Here is a 13,510-nt window from a genome sequence, read left to right as displayed (position 1 = left end):
ACAATGTCAGAATAGCCCGCCAAAATCTAAGAAGGCTCATAGAAAAGGGCAAACCTATGAAGATACGAAAATCCTAACACTGACTGGATCCAAATATTATGTGGCAGGGTATAAGGAGAACTGCCGGTGACCAGGCTTTGTGTAGGAGAGAGGACATTCAAATTCAGTTATGGTCAGGGATTTGCCTGTGAAAACGAGGGATGGGTCAAATCTCCCTTTTTTTACATCAGATGGCACATCAATGAGTAGCTCTGGGTATTCACCAGAGACAGAGTACGAATACCAGACATGACAACAGAACGGGGCCTTTTCATACCAACTCAGCATAGCCGTGAGAGGTGACACAACACTGGTTCTAGCAGGATGAGGCTTCCCAGAGAGCAACATGCTCATTTTTCCTGAATGCAATGGTCAGGACCTCTGCTAGGGGTAAATGCCCCAAACAGCAGCATGTCAATCTTATTCTTAGCCGGCCGACAAGGCATTTTACTTCTACCCACATTGGCCTCCTCTGTTCCACGAGCAAAATATGGCTACACTGGGAGAAAATGAAGTTGCTGTCAATCGACGATGAATTCAGGCGACAGCCAAAGCTAATTAAAAAAGAACAAACAGCAGTGTGGATGTCTCAGCGTGGCACAGATAGGGTTACACTCTCGATGTATGCTGATTGACACAGCTAAGGTTACTTCAGGCTCACAGCCCTCACCCATCACGCCATGCAGAGCAGTGAGCTCAGCCCACCCAGGGAACACACAGACTCACACACACAGACACAGCACACAGCAGCACAGCCCAACCGGCTGTCTCAACAGCAACCTGACACCTTTCGTAAGGAAAGCGCAGGCAAAATGGAATCTCGCTGTGCTGTTCTCCAACTGCAGCAATAGTCAAAAACACTACACCACCCCACACGCATACGCAGACACACGCAGAATGCAAAACCCCAGTGCCTACCTTCGCAGTCTGACGGCAGGCAGATTCTGTACTTGTTTGGCTTGGTGATTGTGCCCTTCTTTATGAAGTGTTCTGATCAACCAATGCTATTTGCGTTCTTTCATTAGCACCTGTTTCAAGCAAGGAAGGGAAAAGCTCATTATGAGATCAGCTTCCTTTTAAAATAAAAATAAGATTAGTAGATTGACTGTGCCAAATAATAACAATGGCAATGATAAAACATGTATATTAAAGCCCCAAACTAGGCAGTTTAATAATGGGAGATCCTGCAGGTTGTGAGCATGCTCCAGCCGGAACAAATCCTTCCTCTGTTATTCCTCTGAATAAAAATAAACCATGGTCAAGAAACCCAAACGGAAGCGTCCTCCTAGAATCCCTGCTGCTGAAAAATCTGTAATAAATTCAGCCTGAAGATGCAGAATCTAATCAGCAGCTGTTTTCTGGATCCAAAGCCAGCCAAAGCCTCTCTTGTCTTTTTCCACTATGAGTCTAGGCCTTTTTGAAAAGGGTTTTAACCTTTTAAAGATACAGTACACCAATTATCACTTCAGGAGAGCTGTCACTCAGTGCTCAAAAAACCCCGTCCACACAACCCAAGAAGAGAGAACAGCCATTGTTTGGGCTAATGATCTTTCTGAATAAATGTTGTTATTATCATCACAGACTTTAAGAATGTAATTTTTGCGTTGGGTAATAAAAATAAACTGATAAACTTGCCATTCAGCTGCTGAATAGTCACAACAAAACTGAACAGCGGTTAGTTACAATACACACTGAATTCTCAATATACAGCCTCTCATTACTGATATTATTTTTACTGCTATTGAATCTTTGGACGAAATAGTTACTGAAGCAGCTACTCTTCCCACTTGCTATGACAGGGTTAAGTATAGGCAGAGAACAGCCCCTGTCAAGTACTCACCATCACAACTAAGGACGAGGGCTCAAAGTTTTAAATGGGCCGTTTCGGGCATGAAATACAGCATTCTTCCAAAATACTCTGACCAAAACAAAACAATAAATGAACAGACCCAGCCCTCCACTAATACACAATTTTACTGGCTCGGACCATCCCATCCCTGGTTCGCTTCCATACCTCGTTTTTAAAGGAAGACGACGAAGCGCCAGCTAAACCTCTCCGGAGCACATTTCCTGGTTCTTTTTAGCAAAAAAGAAACCCCCAGAACCAACCCAGCCCCCGGATCTCAGCGTGTGAACGGAGCTGATGCGCCCCGCGTACTTCTAGGGAAACAATCGCTGCCATCCATTGCAGACACACATGCCCCGTGCATTCATCCAGCCGCTACACGCTTCTCCCCCGCTGACATGCATCATCCAGCCCACCTGAGGGGCAGTCGGAGCAGCATCCTCGGCGGCTGGGGAAGAAACGCCTCTCCCCGGGGCGCTCTCATTTAGCACCCACCAAGCTTCTGTTAACGGTATAGTCCTGGATCTGCAAAGCCTGTCGGACAAACCATTGCAATCAAGCGGTACCCCCCCTTCCCCCCCCCCGTCCAACTTTCTCTTCCTCCCTCCCCCTTCCACGGCTCTTCAGCAGAAAATTATCATATTTCATGTGTCGTTGCTCCAGCGCGCTGCCTGCTCTCGCCAATTGGCTGGGCACTTGCAGCCGGAAATGTCAACAGGGCTGGCTCCGCAGAGCGCAGGCTCGCCGCGGCCAGAGGCTGGGCTCGCTCCTTTGCTGCCCGGCCGGGGCGCGGGACCCGCTGGCCCCGGGGCGACGCGGCGGCGGCGGCGGCACAACCTTCCATCGCACGAGCCCTTGAAAACTAACCCAAAGGGAGGGAGCCTCCAGCCAAAGGAGAGGCGGGGGTTCCCTGGCTCCCAGGCTCCCCTCGGAAGCAAGCGGCTGCCGCAAGAGGAGGAGCGGCTCTGTGGCTCGCCGTTCTTCCAGGGGGTTACGAGGCGAGGCCGGAGACCTTCCCCTTCCATTTCAAGAGCTGCGCAAGGGTCGGAGCATTTCGAAGCGCAGGCTGCTTTGGAGACACTTCTGCTTCCACCGCCAACACACTGTACAGCTGTTCCTCCAACCCCCTCCTTTATTATCGGCAGGGCTTTTCTGTATGGAAATGGGAATCTTTATTAAGAGATCCAGTTGTTCCAGCTGCAGTTCCTCGTCCCCCCGACCTGAAGTCATAACAGAGCTGGGCAAATAGTTAACAATTAATAATTTATATATTTAATTAAAATCACTTTAACTCCCAAACACATCAGAACGTTTTCTAATTAATCCATTATCTGAAATTATTTAATTTCTTCTGCAGATAATGCCTGACCGGTAATATTTTTCCAGGTTCTTAACTAGACAGTTTACATAAACTAACCACCATAGCAAAAACTGTTGAATTTTACAATCAGATATACAATTCAAAAATTGTTTGGGGCAAATACCCAAGTTTAAAATTCACTTTTAGTAAGTGAGTCTGGGTCTAGGCATTTATGTCTCGCTCATGACCATGGTATTTGAGAGCTTTACAGAATTATATGGCTCCCCCTATTTCCCCCCTAAAAGTGGTGATATTCATAGTCATTTTTGTGTTTATGAAGTGTGAGTGCTGAAAGTTCAGATTAAACAAACCAACAAATACAGTAACACTGAAATTTGATGTTTTCCCCCACAATTTTCTCAGATCTAAGATACCATCCTCTGATTGTGGCATTAGGAACTAGTTGAAAATCGGATATCATTAACAGTGGCCTGTTAATAATACTTTGCACTTAACTTATGTAGGCCGTTTCACATGAGCTGGGTAAACATTATCATAATCATTTTACACATGGGAAAACTGAGAGCCAGGGTCATTAAGTGACGTGCCTGTGGTCAAACAGCATGCATGCACCTGAGCTGGGAAGAAAGCCTGGACTTCTGCCTCCAATAGACCGTTCTGCCTCCCATCAAGTGAGATATACACTTGGGAGACAGAATGGTGGAAAATCAGAGGCAGATGAACTCTTAAGGACACAGTTATCCTCTTTGCATGCAAATGTGCCTTGTACAAATAAACAAGGAAGGAAGGGGGAACAATCCTACGACATCTGCAGAATTGTACCTTGCAGGACATTTTTCAAAGTCTCCCATCAGGTTCTTTAAAGTACAAATGAAAAAGGAGCAATAGAGATATGTTAGAGTAAACAGCTTTCTTTTTATTTCATCACTGCTTGCATAGGGATAAAAAAAAAATCCCTGTCACAAAAAATAAAGAGGATTTAAATACAGTATTTACAACACAAATCAGCTTACGAAGCCCACAGTTCTGAATGGACCATGTTAAAACAAAGCAGTAAATTAATGACATCTTGGACAGAACATTACTGGACACATAACGGTTCCAAACATTAATGAACTGTAGTTTCCCTTGCACTGGGACATAAGGATAGAGAATAGAAACCAAGGCCATCTTAAGAACAGCCGTGAACGCCCGTGTTCTTGTCAGCCCGGAGGGCAGTGAAAGTGCTTCTCTGAGGGAACTCGGCAGACACCATTTCCAACAAAGTTCAGTGCCCTCTGTCTCCCTTTGGCACAGCAAACACTCATCACCACTGTGTGTCACTGCAGGCACTGAAACTAATGTGGTGAGAGAGAAGAAAGTGAGATAATCAAGCTATTAAACAAAAACACTCTCCAGTCCCCCAACCAGTACACTGGTTCATGCATTTCTTCCCCTTCCAGACTTCAGCAAGAAGCCACAAAAAGGCGATTTCATCACCTAGACAGCTCCTGGAAGCCAAGTGTGGGCTAGTGGTTAGAACAGCAGTGACGGGGCAAGACACTTTGCTTTCTGTGCATCATTTGCCCCATCTGTAAAGCAGGAAAAACAATAACTACCTCAGAGCAGTATTGTGGGGCTTCTTTTAGCCTATTCAGTCCATGTTCAGGCCCCTAAAGAAGTGACCTAATTTGCAAAAGTGTTAATCACAAGCAACTTCAATAGGAGTTTTTGGGTGTACAGGACTCACATCACTTAATAAGGAACCTAAATGTGGTGTTTGGAGCCTAGCTTTAAGTACTTATTGTTTAAAATCTTCAACTCAATCATGGGGAGTTTTCCAGCCGTGCTTCTCAGCTCACCTGTTCTGTCTGATGTATCCTTCAAAAGTGTGTTCTGAGCCAATCTGTGGGGGAACTTAGTCCCACTCAGAGAGCCTTCCTGCCCAAGCCTTCCTACTCTACAGTGAATACGCTTGGTTTTTTTGGCTACTGTTTGTTTTAATGTTGAGGTGTCGTGGCCTTTTCCTGCAAGATTTGTTTGTTTGTTTTTCCAGGAAGAGACAAGCTCCAGGGGACCAGGGAGACAGAGCTGAAATTAAGAGCAAAAGGAGACAATGTGGGTCCTTGTTCCCAAAAAAGGCAAGGCATATACCACACTGAAGATGGCTAAAAACATATAACCACAGTGCTGCCAACTCTCATGATTCTACCACACGTCTCATGATGACATTTGGTGTTTTCCTGAAAGCTCTGGCTGCTGAAATGACGTGAATACATGAAAATCTTGGCTCGCCTTAAAAAAAAAAAAAAAAAAAAAAAAAAAAAAAAAAGTCTAGCCTTAATGGTTGTGGGAAAAGCTTGAAAGCGTGACCCAAGTGCATCCTATGGGCTCAGAAATCAGAATACAAAGGAAAAGCACTCCAAATTTATCCTTTTTCAAAATTCTACCAATATTTAAACCAATCTTGCGATTTTTTTTTGAGGCCTGCCTCACGATTTCTGAGTGTTTAAGGCTGATGGTACTGTAAACATTTCTCTAATATTACTCTTTCCTGTAAGCCGTTACTGTAGTTGCTAAAGGGGTGCTGTGCTGTCCTGAATGGAGTGTGATTGTCCATGTGCAGGGATGCTAGAACAATTTATATAGTGGGGGGGCTGAGAGCCATTGAACCAAACTGTAAATCCTGTATATAATGGAAACCACTTCAAGCCAGGGGATGCAGCAGCCCCGCCCACACCCCGAGTTCCAGCACCCATGTCCATGTGACAATCTCTATCAAAATGTGGCACACACCGTGGAAATGTTTGAGAACCCCTGGATTTGACAGACAGGTTAGATAGGCTGACACCCCTTCTATTGGAAGCAAGGTTGTGTTGTAAATACTAAACATTTCATGTATATACAACTGTTCATAACGGAAGGGATACAATGACAAGGAGTTTGGGCAGTGAGTTAAGAAACAGACTGACTCTCAGATGTATACAGTGAAAAACACATTAAAAGTATGCCTGACTTCTTAGGAACATGCTCACTTTTAAACTCTTAGAGTTACCAGCTTTCTTGCTGCTCTTCCTACCACAACTCTGTCTACACTGCAGCCTGTGTAGTCATCTTCTGCACCTGACTTCATGCTGCTTGCATTTTTCTAGCCAGGTACCAGGATTCAGCAAGCTGAGTTTGGGGTTTGTTTGTTTTTTTCATGCTAATTAAGGTGAAGATTTTGACCCTTACAATTAATGTGCATTTTACTTTGAAAAGTGACTAACTAAAAGACATGTGAGGCTCCATAGTTCTATTTTCTGCTTGACTGCAAATCAAACCTGTTCATTTCACAAGTAAAAAGTTGTTCATTTGTAACTCCCAGCACCACTAGTGGGTCTGGCACCTCACTGACACCTGTGTAACCAAACCCAGTTGCCTCCCAGGAGCCTAATAAATTCATAAAAGGAATGTTCTTGTTGCAACTGCATAGAGATAGCATCTCATTCTATATTATGCAAAGTGGTTTTAAAAGGTGCAGAAGGGAACCAGAGAGCTAGACAGCATGTGCAGGGAGACAAGAGGAACCAGCATGCACACGGAGGGCTCCAGGTACATATGAAGAGCACTAGATTTCGATTACTTACGCAGGGACTGGAATCTTCAACATTTCTTCAAAGAGAGGTCAGATTCCTCCCAGCTTGTGCTCAGAGCACTGTGTGGGCAACAGTCTCTGCCTCTGGGAAGGAAGGTGACAGCGTGCACCATGCTTTCATGTCTGAACATTCCAGGAATGGGATGTAAGCCACACGTTCATGACCAGAGCTCAGAAGGGTTCTCAACATTTTCAGGCAACTCTACCAGTTACCCCAACTATACAAGCTACTGCCTGCCACTTCCCGATCAACTGAGTGCATTTTAAACCACCATGAAATACAGACTGTTCCAAACCCCACTATCCCAGCTGCAAGACTGGCATGTAGAGCAAACCAAACTCCACAGCAAGATAGAGTGTGCACAAGTGAATGGAAGGGGTGCGGGGGTAAGGGATAGACCGGAACTGGATTGTGTAACCCAGTCTCATTATGCTTAGGAGGACTTATCTGAGGTGATCAACTCCCAACACCAAGAAAATGGCACAACTTGTTTCCAAAGGGAGGGAAAAGGGAAAGTAGATGTGTGGCTGGTACTCTGCTCTCAAAAGGGCAGTCAAATGGGCTCCTTCGAGCCTGAAGGCTGTTGCTTAGCAGAGCCATAAGAGGCAGATAGGGTAGGTCTCCTTCTTGGAGATTTATGACTCCTTCTAAGCTGGTAAAAATGTTGCTGTGACTGTTCCTGCAGCCTGTACTGCTTCCTTCATGGAGCTGGGGTATGAACCCCTAATGATCAAAGGGGCGCATCAGAGTCTGAGTCTATATAAGCCTTCACCTGTTTTATTGTGAAAACAAATTACAGCCTTTGAAAGGCAAGTCCACAGTGGTCTGTTCGACCTCCACAACTGTGCCAGAGTTCTGAAGCCAAGAGGATCTCCTCATGGTGACAGCTGTAGACATCAGTCTAGCTGCAGTCTGTGGAATCCAACGCAGCCTGAAGGGAAGATCTGGCTACAAAGTGCCGTTCAGACACCAGGACTTTGAACTCATCCTTTGCATCCTATGGAAGCTTGTCCACAAATTTCCCCACCGAATCCCAGCTGATATATTTAGAAGACGTGCGTGATGGTTGTCAATAGGCATCTGCAGACTCGTGGTGGAATAAATTCTTCTCCTAAATAAATCTAACTTTTTTGGGTCCTTTTTCTTTGGGAGTGATACGAAAATGGCTGTGGTGAGAATGTTCATTCACAGCCATGACTACCAGGAAGTAGTATAAACTGCTTAATAAATAAATAAATAAATAAATAAAACTGCTTATAACCCTGAGAAGGGACCTGGTAACACTTATCAGTCCTTTTTTGCTGTTGGTGTGAGGCTAGACAGAGTCTGCCACAGGGTTTTGGCACAATCTAATTAGAGCCTCATTAACAGGCAGCACAACTCTGCATGGACCCAAAAGCTGCAAAATATCTATTAATTTGTGGGCACTTTCCTGGACAAGCTTGGCTTGTCCTCTCACAGAGGTTGCCACTAGTCTCATAAAATCCTTATAAATTTTAAAATAATCTGGTATTGGGGTGGAGAATCTGATACCAGGCCTCATCAGGAGAGGATGACACAATATTTAGAGGGGGTGATCCTTCCTTCTGTTGAGATGGATCCTCATGTGGGCTCGCATTTACAGGCCGGATCACATCAGCAGGAACCTGAGTAGCTGCTCAGCATTATGATCTAGGAGAACAGGCTGAGGAAGAGGTAGTACTTGGAGCTCCCCAGAGTGTCCAATATGGCCACTGTGGGTACGGCAGAGAAGGCTAGTCTAACCAGCTCCAAGGACTCTCCTTGCAGTATGAGTGTCTTCTCTAAGATCTAGGTCTCAAATGTCTCTCAGAAATGTCAAGAGAGTAACAAGATCCTCTCGATGTCCTAGAGATGGCCCCCTACTGTTTTCTGACTCAGACCTGTAATCATCTGATGGCAATGGTGGAGCTGTGTAATGGTATGTATGTGGCACCCATTTAACCCATGAGGCTGATACTAATGTTGGTACTTAAGTCGGCATCAAAGCTGTATGGATGGGTGCCAAAGACTGTGCACCAAGTACATCCAATGAACCAGTGGTCAATACCAGTGCAGATGTGATTGTTTGTGCCAGACAAGACTGAACAGCCATCAGTACCAAAACAAGATGGTGCATCAGTGCCAAACCTGTAGATGGAGTTATTGTCAGTACCAAAGTTGGTACCGGTGCTGATGGGGATGATGAAGCTGTGATAGATGAAGCTGTTGATACCAGTGTTGAAGATGGTACCAATAAAGTCAAAATTACAGTTAAAATGTTCAGTTGAATGAGAGGAAACAGAGGGACCGAGATGCACAACCAACCACTTGCTGCTTCATAAGCCTCAGGTGTAGCCCGTGCCAAGAACCCTGGAGCTATGGAAACAGTTGCTGTGTCAAGAAAGCTCTGATGGTGCATGACTCAGCAGAAACCTACCTGACGGTGACAGAGTCAACAGTACCGAGAGCTAATCCGGTACCAGGGAATGTCTAGTTGAAGCTGATGCTCTAACATCGGTGCTGAAAGCCTCTTGTTTGATTCTTTCAAAGTCTGTAAGTATCCAGAGTCTTTTTTTTTAGCCCTGGCGAGCTCTTTTTTGGTTTGGGGAGGCCTTCGGGCCTTCAGTTCCTGTGAGAAGGGCCTGGAGAAAGGGAGCACTTTCTTTTCTCCCATTGAGAGGAACCCAGTCTGTCCTGGTTTTGGAAGTTTGAGCTCAGCAATGGGGCACTTTTAGAGGTGATAGGATAAGGTCATACTGTGTCTGACAGTCTCGGATCTGACAATGGTCTCATCGCCTGCTCCATTAAGTGCTAGCACAAGCAACGCTCCTTTGATTTTGGGGTCCTCTTTCCCTAATGTGACCTTCTCCCATTCACAACAAGCAATGAGTGTGACCTTTTGTAACGGTTACCTGCCCCGCAAGAGGGGCAATGTTTAAACTCAGGAGAATCCAGAATACAGCCAATGTTCTCCCTCTCTGCCAAAGGGAGCTGATTCCACAGGGAACAAAAGAGGATTAAATTTAAAAAGGGAATAAAACATTATACAAAGCTAAACACAGCAGCACTACCTAACTATTTACAAATATTAACTATATATTGACAGGAAGAAAGGTCTCGAAAAGAGAAAAATTGATACTGTGACAGAGCATGGGGAGCTCCAGCTCACAGCTATGGGTCAAGAGAGAGAGCGGAGGGGGAGTTGCGGCAGCTCTGCCCTTTATGCCCTCACTTGGAGGGAGGCATGAGGAGATGCAGAGCACATACTCCACCCCGTTGGGTACTGCTACACAGACCTCTCCAGCTCGAATGCACTGGGCATGCACACGTCTAAGTGGAACAGACACATACAAGCACTTGAGGAAGACTCTGAAATGCTCATCTGGTACCTCCTGATGGATGAACCCCAAAAGATTCACAGGTCAGTTCCAAATTAGGTCACCAGTTGATATTCAGGCCAGTTTTTTCATGTCAATCCACTTTGCCCATCTCTTCCTTACAACCTGGCATCTCCTTTCAGTGACCAGGCAAACACCAGTTGTGACCATCAGTTAACTCGATAATCCACATATCAGAGGTCTGATTTGCCAGCTTCACAACATGCTAATATACTAGCTGAACAACCACCAACAGCCCTGTCCATAAGTCTCAGGTTTCGGTAAATAAATAACAATACTTCGAACTTTAGCATCTTTCCTCTGAGTATCACAAAGTGATGTTCTGACATAACTTAATTAAGCCTTGTGCAATCGTTGTGGACAGAACCCAAGACTTCTGACTTCCAGTCACCACACTCCAACCGCTAGACCAAACTTCTTCTCAGTGTAAATCAGCCTATTGTTTAACACACTCCTGACCTTTGCTTTAGCTAAGATGTCTATTGTGCCATAGTTCAGTGGGAGCACCAGGGTGAGAGGGGTCAGCTTGTTTAAAATGAATTATTTTCTTGAAGTTGGGCTTGTGATACTCAACAGGATTCAGCTTCATTCCTGGCCCAAATTCTGTCAGAAAAGAGCTATAAAAATAGCTAAGCAGTAGGGCTTTTTTCCCCACCCCTTGTCCTTGAGACCAGAGAACTCTAATTCTTCTACATGTATAGGATTGCCTGCTATCCTGCTACAAGGATCTATATTAAAACCAGCCACAGACAATAACCTCATACCATTCAGTACAGGAAGCATCATGATCTGCAATGCATTACAGGTCTAAAAAAAACTCGCCTAATGTTAGAAGAGTCTCAAGCTGTTAAGCTACTACTTATCTATGGTAATTCACCATAAAATATCTCCCTTGGCACAGCTAGGGAGTTGTTTTCACTTTCTAATAATGAGCATGTGACACAGACATTTAATGAGTTACCAGAATAACTTAACCAAAAGGCAAAAACCAAGAGGTTTTAGTGCCCAGGGTAAATAATCATAATTAAAATAGTGACTGGACAGAAAAATAAAATAAAGGCTGGAGGTGATTATAAAATCATTTAGCTGGAATAGTGACCATACTGCTTTCATTTCCCAAAAGGATTCTTAAGTGTGACAAAAGGCAGCTGTCCTGGCAATAGGTACCTGGGGTTCCAGTGCTCCCTCTGCCCTTTATCTTCCCACATCACTGGGAACATGGGTTCCTCAGTTAATGACTGATTGGATTACTGGCAACTCTGGGCACTTCTGTAGCAACTTTCCTCTGCATTTCCAAGCATGTTACAGATGTTAATGAAGCCGCACTAACTTATGTAGACAGGTGACATTATCCTCACTTCAAAGATGTGTAAATGGAGGCACAGAAAGTGTGATTTGCCCAATGACACGTTTCACGTCAGTGGAAGAGGCAGGAATAAAATCCACAAATTCTGACTATCAGTCCCTGCTCTCACCAGTACACCCCTTTGATACCTGTTTTGGTCCCTACATACCATTTATCCCAGACAGCCATGTCACTCACTTCAGGCAGTCCTCAGACTTACGACACAATTGGTTCCTGAAAATCACGTTTTAAGTATAAACGTCATAACTCAATTTTCCCATAAGAACAATGTCGGATCGAGCATCGTAAAGTCAAAACTGACATTGGAAAGTTGAAACCGACGTCGGAAAGTTGAAAGAGGATGTCAATTTATAAACGTCATAAGTGCCATTCATTGTAACTCGAACGTCATCAAGTCAAGGACTGCCTGTAATGTATTGTACACAGTTGGAGATGTGTCATGGGCATAATTTTAAACTTTGTAAAAGTACCTAACATTTGAATCAAAATAGATGTATCATTGGACCCATGATTCTGAAGTTCACACACAAACAAGCACACAGACTCAGACAACATTTACCTTTCTGTCTTTCTTCTAAGATTGTTAATAGGTAGCCATTTGTCTCAGAATCACTTGTGGCATTGTAACCCATATGTCTGGCTTTGTGGCATGGACAGGTTTCACTTAATATTGTACATAGAGCTAACGTGAACCAGACAATAAAAACCTCAAGGCAGAAACTTAATTCATAAACTTAGTTCAGAGATAGATATCTGGCCACTAACAAAAACTATTTAAAAAGTATATAGTGCCAAGCACTGCTGTCTGTTTCACTGGGATAAATCAGAGTAATCTAACTAACTTGAAAGGAGTTACTCTAAATTTATCCCAAGGCCAGGATTTGGCCCCTGGCATCTAGCTTAACCCTGCAAGAGTTGTGAAATACTCAGAAGTGAACATACTCGACACAGGCTTATGTTGGTAGCATACAAGGAGTTGCCTCAAACCCATAGGTCTGGATATTTGATATCCGATTCTCCACTCACTTGTATCTTGTGTCATCATTTAAACATCCATCCAGATTGAGTGCACTGTGCTACCAGGTCCGAGTACTGGTAGTTCAGAAGACTGGGGGTGACTGTGTGTTGTGCTGCCTGCACACATGGGTAAAGCCCAGGGGGAGTTGGGCCAAAGGCAGCTTTAGGTCCCATTGGCATCCCTGAGATTGGCCTTGTTGGGGGATGGTGCAGCCTGAACATAGCTGAGGCTGGCTAGGTTGCTACTCTAAGTTATAGCATCCCTGCTTGGGCTGCCGCTGAGTAACAGCTCAGAGTGCAGCTTAATAGCGTGTCTCTTTCACCAATAGAAGTTGGTCCAATAAAAGATATGACCTCATCCACCTCGTCTCTTTAATATCTTGGGACCAACAGGGCTACAACACCACGGCAAACAACATGGGAGGGGAGCGCAGTTAAGCACCTAGACGGAAGATGGATCTGATTTGTTTAGCTCATGTAGTCCGCATGAGTGATGCAGGTATGGAGCAGTACTATGTCTGTGCTAAAACCATTAGTAATTGTTGGTTCTGAATTTTTGCAACATCCCTTAGGCATAACTTTTAGACACCTACATCACTACATAAATGCAATAAAATGTAGAACCCAATTTCACCCTCAGATTTGTGAAAGTGCCATCCACTGAAGTCAACATGTGTTTTGGGTTGGATCCAGTGCATAGTGTGAATTGTGAATATGGTTTCAGAGAGACTGCGAGACACTCCAGAACCATCCTGAAACTCACAATACAGGAGCTCTTCCAATGTACCGGTGTATTTTGTCCAAGCCAGAAGGCTTAGTTCCTGAGCTCATGGGTGTTGGGTAAGTTTTTCAGGTCCTGGGGACAATAACTATTTACCTGCCTACCCTATTGCGATGTGTGGGAAT

General features: G+C 44.5%; 1 protein-coding gene across 8 annotated transcripts in view; it reads right to left on the bottom strand.

Moving 5' to 3' along the window:
- Positions 1-13,510, bottom strand: part of HIVEP3 (HIVEP zinc finger 3) — a 468,378-nt gene that overhangs the window by 394,487 nt on the left and 60,381 nt on the right. For 2 of the 8 annotated variants that reach the window (XM_043532146.1, XM_037881589.2), the window contains exons 1-2: positions 2,054-2,479; positions 958-1,067 (exon numbers count right to left, since the gene is read on the bottom strand). The gene's annotated coding sequence lies outside the window, so the exon portion shown is untranslated. Of the gene's footprint in view, positions 1-957; positions 1,068-2,053; positions 2,988-13,510 lie in introns of those variants that run through there. The other 6 variants (XM_043532150.1, XM_043532145.1, XM_043532143.1 and 3 more) reach the window with 5 other exon arrangements.

Source organism: Chelonia mydas, chromosome 19, assembly GCF_015237465.2.
Source record: "Chelonia mydas isolate rCheMyd1 chromosome 19, rCheMyd1.pri.v2, whole genome shotgun sequence".
Classification (NCBI taxonomy): Eukaryota; Metazoa; Chordata; order Testudines; family Cheloniidae; genus Chelonia; species Chelonia mydas.
Note: the sequence above shows the minus strand (reverse complement) of the source record. Positions and strands in the feature narration are given on the sequence as shown.